This window comes from Simochromis diagramma, unplaced genomic scaffold (genome assembly GCF_900408965.1).
Source record: "Simochromis diagramma unplaced genomic scaffold, fSimDia1.1 OVJJ01000355.1, whole genome shotgun sequence".
Classification (NCBI taxonomy): domain Eukaryota; kingdom Metazoa; phylum Chordata; class Actinopteri; order Cichliformes; family Cichlidae; genus Simochromis; species Simochromis diagramma.
Genome location: NW_024387174.1, coordinates 2,304,817 through 2,316,149, shown reverse-complemented (window position 1 = coordinate 2,316,149; position 11,333 = coordinate 2,304,817). Strand labels below are relative to the sequence as shown.

Below are 11,333 nucleotides of genomic sequence, written 5' to 3'. Positions count from 1 at the left end.
GATTGAGTACGCTCACAATTCCAGCACGTTGGCAGCCACTGGTGTGTCTCCGTTTGAAGCGTCGCTGGGGTACCAGCCACCACTACTTACCATCACTGAAGGTGAGCTGGCCGTCCCCTCCGTTCAGCATCATATGAGACGCTGCAGGCGAGCGTGGCGCGCCACCAGGGCGGCTCTGTTGAGGACGGCGGAACAGAATAAGAGGCTGGCCGATCGTCGCCGCACCCCTGCCCCTCGTGTTGGACAGCAGGTGTGGCTCTCTTCCAGGTATATTCCTTTACGAACTGAATCCAAGAAGTTGGCCCCGTGTTTCATTGGGCCCTTTTCGATCCAGGCTGTGCTAAACCCAGTGACTGTTCGTTTGGCCCTTCCTCACAACATGAGAACTCATAATGTGTTTCATGTTTCCCAGGTGAAACCGGTCTGGACCATCCCTTTGTGCCCGCCTTCCAGGCCCCCGCCGCCCGCCCGGGTTGTTGCTGGCGCTCCTGCTTATGCCATCACGCGGATTATGGATGCCAGGCGTCGCGGTAGGGGCTTCCAGTTTTTGGTGGATTGGGAGGGGTACGGTCCGTAAGAGCGTGCTTGGGTGCCGCGGTCGGCGATTCTGGATGATGCTATGGTGAAGGAATTCCGCCGCCGGCACCCTGACAAGTTTGGTCGGTCGCCGGGAGGCTCCCGTTAATGGGGGGGTACTGTCACGGCTAGACAGTCCTCACCAATCGCCTTGCCAATTTTTGGTGGTGTTTGTGTGTACTGTGTCGTGTTCTCCTCTCCATCCTGTGCATGTGTTTTTCTGCTGGAACATGTACTTCCGGAAGCCGTGGCACAGAACGGCAGCTGACCCGAGGGGAGTGTCCTGAGCTGGAATCGTCGCACCTGTGCGTAATCACTTCGCCGGCTACAACTAATCTGAAGCAGACCTATTTAACGGTGTGGTCGAGTCACAACCAACGCTGGAACGTTGAACTAAACCAGGTAGCGTAGTCGCGACTAGCATACCCAGTTTGTGAAGGAAAGAACATTTTCGTTACTGTGCGTGTGCTTTTCTCATCTGCCTCCAGGATTCAGGGATCGGAGGAGGAGCAGGCACAAGGAGTTGTTTTGGATTGTCACTGCACTGTCACCGCGGGGAGAAGTCACCGTATCACTGCACTGCCCTTTCTGGATTACATACTCGAACTGTTGACTCACCTTTTCACTGTGAATAAATTCACTGTCACTCTGCAAGGAGTCTCGCACCTGAGTCCTTTAACCCAATTCCCCATGACAGATACATTACTTTTAATCAAGACCCCCAAAAAATTCAAGACCACAGAAATGTTAGGATAATAATATTTCTATATTCTTGTATTCATGTTTGTAATGTTTGTTTTATATGTATAGTAACAGGGTTTTGTATCAGGGTTGCAAGACAGTTCTATCAATAGTGTTTTCTCAGGAAAACAACTGTGGATAAATGAGTACAGTGCTAAAATTTTGTCTCTGTCCTTGAACTCTTGCTTGAGTCTTTTCCTGCATGTTCAGAGGTAAGTCCCTTTCATTTTGGTAAATCCAAGAGGAACTGAACTTAACTGAACTGTGTTTTAGTTTCTTTGTCACATTTTTACCATAGAGCACATTAAAACATCTCAGCACTGTACACAGTGTGATTTTCATGTAGTTTCTTTAAACATACACACACACACACACACACACACACAACAAAAAAGACTTCTTTATATATAAATTAGTGCACTTTTCTTAGATGACCCAAAAAACGTTTGGGTCCCAGGGGTGCATTCTCCCTTTGGCTTCTACCATCTATTTTGTCTTTAATTGAATCTTTCCATGAAATACACTTAGAGTGACAATAATGTTTCAAAAAACTTTAACCTCAAATGTGTTATTTTTTTTAAGTGAAGCATCTCTCCGGTGCACACTGGTAACACTATGAAATCCAGATTTTCTTCTGTTTTCTTCTCTTTTTTTTTTTTTTTTATTTATTTATTTTTAAACCTGATTTTCTTCTCTCAGTGCATCATATTTAAGGTGTAGCACCTGTGCTCTAACAAAGGCTACACTTCTGAGATGAGGCCCTAGAGTTTCTATATAATCAAAACCAGAAAATGAGATTTTAAAGGACAAGGATATGAAAGATACGTTTCTTGCTTTCTTGCATCTAGTTCTGCTTTTGTCCCTAAAATAAACAATTGTAGTTTCTTTTGAGTCACTTATCAACTGACCTGACCTTTGCGTCATTAAACCTAAATCTGAAAGTGAAACAATAGCTTATATTTGAACAGTGATGTTTATAGCGACCATAAAGACCAAAGTTCTTTTACACACGTATCAGAGTTCATGTTGACCCTATGCATAAATGTTTTCAGCAAAAATGTTCAGTAAAATAAATCTTTACATCAAAAAAGTTGCAGTCTTAACCTGAACCCCATTAAATTCAATAAATACACCTTGCACATCTTTGGCTTGTGGAAAATGCCAAATAACTTTAAATGTATTATATTATAGACAGAAGTAGTATTTTTGTCCTTATGCAGATCATGTGATTTCTGTGAACTCAGCTTGATCTTCCTCTGTGGTGCCTCCCAAGTAAAGCTAAAGGGGTGGGTGTTTCTCACAGAGTATATAATGTCTGAAACAATAGCACTCCCTCAGAAGTTCACATATATATCAGCTGTAAGTACAGCAATATTGTTTTGATATTCTCCTGCATGCATTATTGTATGTCTTAGATAAATAATTAGATTTATGCAGGTGGCTGTTTTTTTATCTGTATTTTTTTCCTTTTTTGTTATTATTTAGACAAAGATTTTGGATATACTTTAAATGTTTTTTGTTTTGTTTTGTTTCTTAAATTAGCCAATAGTGAATGCTGTGTGTAACTTAAAGGTTAAATCTCTAGTAATCGCTTAGAAACGATGGACCCTACATTTTGACTTTTGCTGAGGTTTTTGTGTGTCAGTTCAGGGGCTTCTGTCCTTTACACACTGAGCTGCTGAAACTGATAACACAGACCTTCATGAAGGTCTGTGTTAAACAGAAAAAAAAAAGACATGTGTAAAGAATGGAGCTTATCTTTGGTCTATCTTACATTTTATCTCTTACATGTGTAAAGGTTCAAGTGTAATTTACAAGCCAAATGTGTTTTTGTTCTGTAATAATAGAATTCGGCAATGTGAAATATTCAAAAGTTACTCCACCTTATTTATTCAAGATTAATTATTAAGTCCGTAAATCCAGAATGAGGCTAAATAACTATAAGATTTTTTTTAAAAAATACAAATATGAAAGTGTGATTAATAATAATTATGGCTCTATTCACTTCAGATGGCCCTGGTATGCTGTTTCACAGAACCAGTGTATAAATAACTGTACTTGTGTTTTTCCTGCTGTAATATACCAAGGGCCTATTCTGAGTGGCTGGGATGTATACATGCCACGCTTAACATTTTGAACAGCAGGAGAATAAAAACTGAACTATTATCAAACTAAACCAGAGTGTCTGTGTTGTCTAGTCTAGACAAAGAGATGGACACTGAAGCCAGCAGAACGATGGAAATTGCGGCGCTTGGCCGCCCATTCAGCCTTGGGATGCTGTATGACTGCCGCCAGGATGTAGTCATACCTGGTAAGGATTCACAAGTATTAACTAAATGTAACTGAACCATAATCCACATTTGCATCACCTCTGTAAATAAGCAATTTACCTCTTTGGATTAACCAAATATTTATTCTGGTTCTAATATTTGAAAGATAAATACATTTGTTTTAATAAGTATAATAGTGAATTGATGTTACACTTTATTAATGCAATATAATGTTGCTTTTTTTATTCTTTACCTTGGAAGTCCCATTAAGATCAAATCTCTTTTTCAAAGGAGACCAGGCCATGAAACACATGTATGACACAGACCTTAAACATCAGGATTCTCCTAGGAAGAGATGCTATACTTTACAAAACCTGCTGTGGAAAGTTTTTAGTTTGACCATTGTATTTCATTGACGAAATAACTTCATACTGGCTCGTTTAGCCTCAAATCAGCCAATTATTAGACCATTTCCTGCTCGAACATTTCCAATTTGCATAAATATTTAATGGTACAAAGTTTGAATATATGTGAGTCCTGTGAAATTTTAGCTTCATCTATCAACTACTTTTCAAGATATTTTTTTAATGGTCCATCGACCTACTTTCAAAACATTTTGGTTCATTTTGGGGAAGAAGGGAACGGGAGATTGACAGACTGATCAAGAAGCAAAGACAAAAAGGAAAAAAAAGAAACACGGCAGGGTTCGGTGATTGAATCAGCTGTCCCCACCAATGCCAAAACCAAATCTACGCCCTTGCTCTGATGGGTAAAATTAAGTGCCAAACCATGCTACCTTCGTGAATGTTACCAACAAGCATACTTTAACAGGTAAAATGAAGTGGCAACCCGTCCTGGCTTTATGAATATGAGCTACAAGCATACTCTGATGGGAAAAGTTACATGGCAAACCGTCATACCTACTTACATTTGTGCTGGAATTACTCAGACAGCAGAAATGTGCATTAACTACTTATGGTAGGACGTTTTGCCAAAGTAGAATGGTTTGTCAGAACACCGTGTCGGACTCGTAGACAAAAATTAGATTTACTTTGTTTTCTGGGTCAACTTAGCTAGTGAGAGACAGAGAGAGGCATTGAAAGACTGCTCCAACGGAACTTATTGTTTCGGAGGAAAACACGATCACAGTGTACAGTCGACCTAGAGTCATTAATGTGGTGAGTTGTCTCATTTACATTTTGAGAGAACCCGATTGAGTCAAATAAAAGATTAAACGCAGTGTTGAGGCTATTGCTAACTATAATTCCCATAATTATTTTATCTGAAATGAGCACTAAAACAGATTTTTTTGCTAAAAAGTCTAAAAACACTGAGGAAAGTAGACAACAAATAAAACCAGCGTTTGAGTTTTCCAGTTCAGGTGTACAAGGGTAAGAGTTAGGCTTTCAAATCAACCAAAACTCTGTCAGGGTCTCTAGTTCATTAATAAGCTGTAATGAAAAATCACTGGCACTTGTCCTCCTTAGCCTGCCCTTTGAGTGTTCTTAGATTTAGTATTACTCAGGGGTGATAATTCATTCAAACTAGCATATTCATCTTGTAACCAGGTTTCTGTATTCCAGGGCAAATCAATATGTTGATCAATGGTTAAACCGTTTACTACTTAGATGACAGACCTACTGTTTAGTAATCTACATAATCTACATTTAAATAGTTTACTCTTTGGTGCAGTTAAAGATGCTATATTGTTCTTCTTTGTGAAGTTTTATGTTTAAAATGTTTTTGCTGATTTGTTTTGTGGTGGTCTGGGAGATTACAGTCTCTATGGGAATAGGGTGTTTTAGGGGGGTTGGGGGAGAAGTTGGAGTGAGGCATGTAAGATTGCAACTCTGCTTCCTGGTCCTAACTCTGAATAGTCATGATGTTTGGGGGATTTAATACATCTGTTCAAATTTCTAGAAATGAGAGCTGCTCCATCGCAAGTTGGATGGATGTGGTCTCTTCTAGCAAGACCAGATTTTCCTCAGTAATTTTTTTAATTATCTATAAAGCCTATATAAAATTTTGGATACCACTCAATTGGTAATTTAAAGAGAATATGCAGCTTAACATATCACAACTCTGACCGATTGAGGACAGGACCAGATAAAACTACAGTCAGACATTTTTTGGTAAAGTTACAGACTGACTCAATATTAATTTTGGTGACCTTCAATTAAGGCAAAGTGGTTTCATTACTGCCATTGTGAATTATGATTTTACCAAATCTACTATTATCCTTAGCCAGTAGTTTCAGGTTCTTTCAATGTTGCCTGCTCTGGCCCCTCCATGTGGTTCACAAAGTAGATTCCAGTCTTAAAGTAGTCCTAGAGCAGTGGTGGGCAACTCCAACCCTCGAGGGCTGGTGTCCTGCAGATTTTAGATGTGTGATTGATCCTACACAGATGATTTAAGTGGCTAAATTACCTCCTCAAGATGTCTTGAAATTCTCCAGAGGCCTGGTAATGAACTAATCACTTGATTCAGGTGTGTTGACCCAGGGTGAGATCTAAAACCTGCAGGACACTGGCCCTCAAGGCCTGGAGTTGGCCACCTCTGTCCTATAGTATCTCCACAACCTCTCGTGTGTCCTAATGACTGTAGATACAGGTTGTTGCTTAACAAGACAAACACACTTTCATATCAGCAGATCGAGCTAATGATCAGCTCTTCAAATCGGGTGGGGTGAGGGCAGTGGCACTGTATAAATTTGCTTATAGCTGGCGTAGTGCTCTGGTGGTACAACTTACAAACTGTTGAAAAGTTGGTAATCAGGGGGTAGAGGTCCTCCATGGGGAAGGGGGTCTGACAAAGAAAATGAACCAAATCAAAAAAGCAGATCCATCTGTAAGTACATTTCATTAAAGGTAGAATTTCACAGGAATATTATGGAACTTGAAAAAACTTGAAACTTTTATTGTCATTGTACTATTGCTTGCACAGTGAAATTAGGTAGCAAGCCCACAAAGGTGCGAAAGTAAAAAAAACAATATACAAGAAAAGAAAAAAAACAGTATAACAACACTATATGCACAATTTTTGGGTTACAGGAAGTATTTTGGGGGGGTGTACAAGGGCATTGTAATGAAATATAATAAATAATAAATAAGGGTGGAAGGGCTTTGGTTGTTAAGGATAGGGATGGAAATTGCACATCTGCCAAAATATTGCACGGAGGGGAAAAAAATGGCAGCAACATAATAAATGGCAAATAGCAGGGTCAGAATGATTGTATGGGAGAGATCTGCTCCCACTCTTAACTTGCATTTATGGTTCTGACATCCCATGGATAGAAGCTGTTCCTTAGTGTATTGGTTTCACACCTGATGGAACTGAACCTTTTTCCAGAGGGCAGGATGTTGAATAGATGGTGGCTTGGATGGAGGTGGTCTTTTATATTTGCCCTGACTCTGGAGCTGGCAATGGAGTCCAGGGAGGAGAGTGGACAGCCAATCACCTTCTCTGCAGTTCTGATGACTCTCTGGAGTCTGTTCTTATCAGCTGTTGTGCAACCAGCGTACCACACGGGGATGGTGTGCACCAGCACACTCTCAATTGTTGCTTGATAGAAGGACACTAGTAGGTCAGTCTGCAGCCTGTTCTATCTTAGAACCCTAAAGAAATGGAGGCTCTGCTGGGATTTCGTCACCAAGGCTGATGTGTTTGTACTTCAGGATAGGTCCTCAGAAATGTGGGTACAGAGGAACTTAAAGGAGGACACCCGCTCCACAAAGTTGCCTTATATAGAGGGGATAGAGGGATCAGTTTTTATCTTGTGCAAGTCTATGACCACTTCCTTGGTTTTCCTGGTGTTGAGGGTCAGGTTATTGTGGTCACACCATTCTGTCAGACATTGGATATCATCTATGTAAGCGGTGTCATCATTGTTGGTGATCAGTGCTGTCTGCAAATCTGATGATGCGTGGGGGTGCAGTCGCTGGTGTAGATGCAGCATAAGAGAGAACTCAGCACACATGCCTGCGGTGAGCCAGTGCTGTGTGACAGGGAGGATGATCTCCGGTTGCCAACCTTGACAGATTATGATCGGTCTGTAAGAAAGTTTTTGATCCATCCACATGTAGCGGGGGAAGAAGTCCAGGTTTACCAGCTTGGCTATAAGGATTTCTGGGATGATGGTTTTAAAAGCCAAGCTGAAATCAATGAAGAGCATCCTTACTGAAGTCCCAGGATTCTCCAGGTGATGCAGAGCAGAGTGGAGGGCAGTGGAGATTGCATCCTGCCTTATAGGCAAACTGGTGGGGGTCAAAGCTGGGTGGGTGGCAGTCCTTTATGTGCTATAGGAAGCTGCTTCTCAAAGCACTTAGCAACCACTAGAGTCAGTGCAATGGGTCTGTAATCATTGAGGCCACTGATGGTGGTGGTCTTGGGGACTGGGACTATTGCTGCTGATTTCAGTGAGGGACAGTGGCATGTAACAGGGAGAGGTTGAATAGCCTGGTGAACACAGGAGCCAGCTGGTCAGGAGCAGGCTTTGAGCACGCTCCCAGGTATTCCATGTGGGCCTGTGGCTTCTCTCTCATATTAACTGCTCTAAACACATTGCAAACCTGGTGTTCTTGGAGAGTAAATGTGTGTGGGTTGTGCTCAGAGGAGGCTATGGGCAGGGTGGTGTGCATCGTAGGGGTGTCTACAGTTCTCCCAAAGCAGGCAAAGAAGTGGTTAAGTTCCTCTGCCAATGAGATGTCCATGTTATCTGTATTTGTCCTGTTACCTGCGGAGTTGGTGATGTGTTTCTGGCCCTCCCATACCTTTTTAGGGTTGTTATCTAAGATTTGTGTGCACAGTTGCAGACTTGCCTTTTACAATACCTGAACCTTACTTGTTATCCAGGGTTTACAGTTGGGGTAGGCCCGGACCCACATGTTGAACAAATTTAGGTAGCACAGTCACAGTTCTTAAGCATGCTTTGTTGAAATCCCCTACGATTATGTGTACTCTTTCTGGATATGTCCATTGCTGGTCAGAGATCAAGTCATGCAGGTAGGCAAAAGCTGAGCTAACATTTGCGTCTGGTGGTATATAGACTGCTGTTATTAGCACTGCGGGAAGTTCTCTGGGGAAATAGAAAGGTCTGCACATGACAGACATTGCCTCTATGTCCGGGGAACAGACTATGATGATGATCTTAGTGTTTGTGCACCAGTTGTTATGTGTGTAAATGCTTTTGCACAAACTCTGCTTTTCCCCACTGTAGCCAATCAGTCGCTCAGGTGCATTGTGCAGCCTGCTAGTTTCATGTCTCTGTGACGACCAAGACACAACAGTTGTGGACGAGTGGCTGTGCAGCGAGAAGAAGGTTCAGTTCGTCTATTTTGTTGACGCCCGACCATGGTTGGTCAAGAAGATGCTGAGAAGCAGTGGTGTAAAAGGCTGCTTCTTTAGCCTGGCTAGCAGGCCTGACCGGCAGCCCTGCTTTTTTTTGTGTTCCTTCCACCGGTTCCTTTGCTTGGCAGAGCCGATAACAATCCACGGAGCACCCGATGTTCTCCAGGGAGATGTTGTTGATCTGCTGATAATCACTGGTAACAGGGATCTGGCAGTTATATCTGATGATTTGCTATGCAATAAGGAAAAGTAGAGCACCCAAGTGGGGGCCTGGAGCCACTGAAGCTGTGCACGCCAACATCTTTCCGCCAAAGCATAGAAAGTATATATATAAGTTGCCAGAATTCCTGGTGTTAGTAAAGACAAAAGCAGTTATTCAGTACAAATGTACTGACTCTTTTTTTTAAAAATTAGGTCAAAGGGGGGGTGATAAATTTTTAAAACGTAAAAGTAAAACATCATAGTTTAAATGTAATGTACAGACTTACCTTTTTTGTGACAATGAATGTAATTTATGGGCTGGATTCAAATTGTCAGTGGGCTCTGAGTTAGAAACATACACTTATGGGATGTTGTGGAAGTCTTTTACTAATTTAACTGATAATCACTTCACTATAAAACACAGAGGACTTTTTAGACAGGCAGTTGTTACTTGTATTTTTGTTTCTATCTATTTTTGCCAAAAATAAATGGTAACATATTTTACAGGAATGACACTGTGGGACTGTAATGGCCTGGAAAAAGATAGACGAGAACAAGAACAACCTAACACTGAATCTGAAATAGTGGCATCTGAATCAATTGAGGACAAATCTTCAGCATTAAATGTTGAGGCATCCCTGAAGGCAAGTTTCTTGGGTGGACTGGTTGAGGTTGGAGGATCAGCCAAATACCTCAATGATCACAAAACATCCAAAAATCAGGCCAGAGTGACACTGAACTACAAAACTACAACAAAGTTCCAGGAACTGTCAATGAATCACCTTGAAGAGAAAATATAAGGTATCGTGATGTTTTTGAGAAAAGAATAGCAACACATGTAGTCACAGGTATCCTTTATGGGGCTCAAGCTTTCTTTCTGTTTGACCGTGAGGTTTCTAAAGAGGAAACTCATCAAGACATCCAGGGCAGCTTGAAGGTGATGATCAAGAAGATCCCCTTGCTTTCCATAGAGGGTGAAGGGTCCCTGAAAATGGAAGACAAGGACAAAAACAGTGTTGAGAAATTCTCCTGCAGATTCTATGGAGACTTTTGCCTTCAGAAACCTCCAACAACATTTCGGAAGCGCGTAGAAGTCTACAAAAGCCTTCCAACACTACTAGGAACATGGCGAAAAGGCTGTACCAATGAAGGTCTGGCTGTTACCTTTGACCAGTTTAGATTCTTGTGCTGCGAAACTCGTCCGTCAGATAAGTATAAGATTAGTTCAGGAATCACAGAGCGTCCTGGAGGACTTCAGTGAACTGGAAATGAGGTGTAACGATGCACTGAGAACTTCCACTGTCCAACAGTTCCCACAGATTAGCAAAAAACTGACAAGTTTTAAAGAAATGTGTTCAGAGTTCAAGCTGGGATTTCAGCGAATGTTAGCAAAGAGACTACCATCAATCAGAGGGAGGAGAAGAGGAGGCTGAACTCGCTGAGATCCTGAAGAAGAGACATTCTTCACCTTTCAACAGCAAAAACCTGACTGAGTGGATGGACTGTAAAGAGAGAGAAATCAGTATCTTAAAGTCTTTCACCAACATGATGAAAAACACCAAGACTGTCCCATCTCAGAATAATCTACATGAGGAACTTCTCAGTGCAGAGCATGGCCTGTGTTTTGTTTTCACCTCACTGGGGAAGGATGAACCATACCTCTCAGCTTTATCAGACTACCTGAAAGAAACAACCAAAACAGACGTTCACGTTTATCATACTTACAATGTAGAGAAGGAACAATGGTACCTTTCAAAAGAAGTAGCAGATGATATGAGGAAGGAAGCAAAACTCTTCAGTGATTTTGCAGAGGCCAACAAGGAGAACAAGAACATTAAGTTCCTGACAGTGGGGTTAACTAATGAGACCCAGGAAGGTTCCAGCATCTACCTTTATGAAGGTGGATTTGCTGTCAGTGAGAACTTTGAGCCTCCTTCAAAGCCTGAAATTGTGACAGCAGCTGACATAAACCACAACAGTGTGACACTGAAGATTTCTCCACCCAGATTTGGAGCAGAGAACATCACCTCCTACTCTGTTGAGTACTGTGTCAGTGGAGAGGATGGATGGCAGCAGAAGACAGAAGCAAAGGCTGAAGAAGTCACAGTGAGAGATCTGAAGCCAAACACAGAGTATGTGTTCAGATGCAGAGCAGTGACCTCAGCAGGTGTCGGACCAGCTAATGTAATCAGTGATGCC

The 11,333-nt window shown here is 41.7% G+C and overlaps 1 pseudogene; it reads left to right on the top strand.

Annotated features, from left to right (window-relative positions):
* Window positions 1-1,365: 1,365 nt before the first annotated feature.
* The window catches only part of LOC120744765, a 21,467-nt pseudogene continuing 11,499 nt past the window's right edge, over window positions 1,366-11,333 (top strand).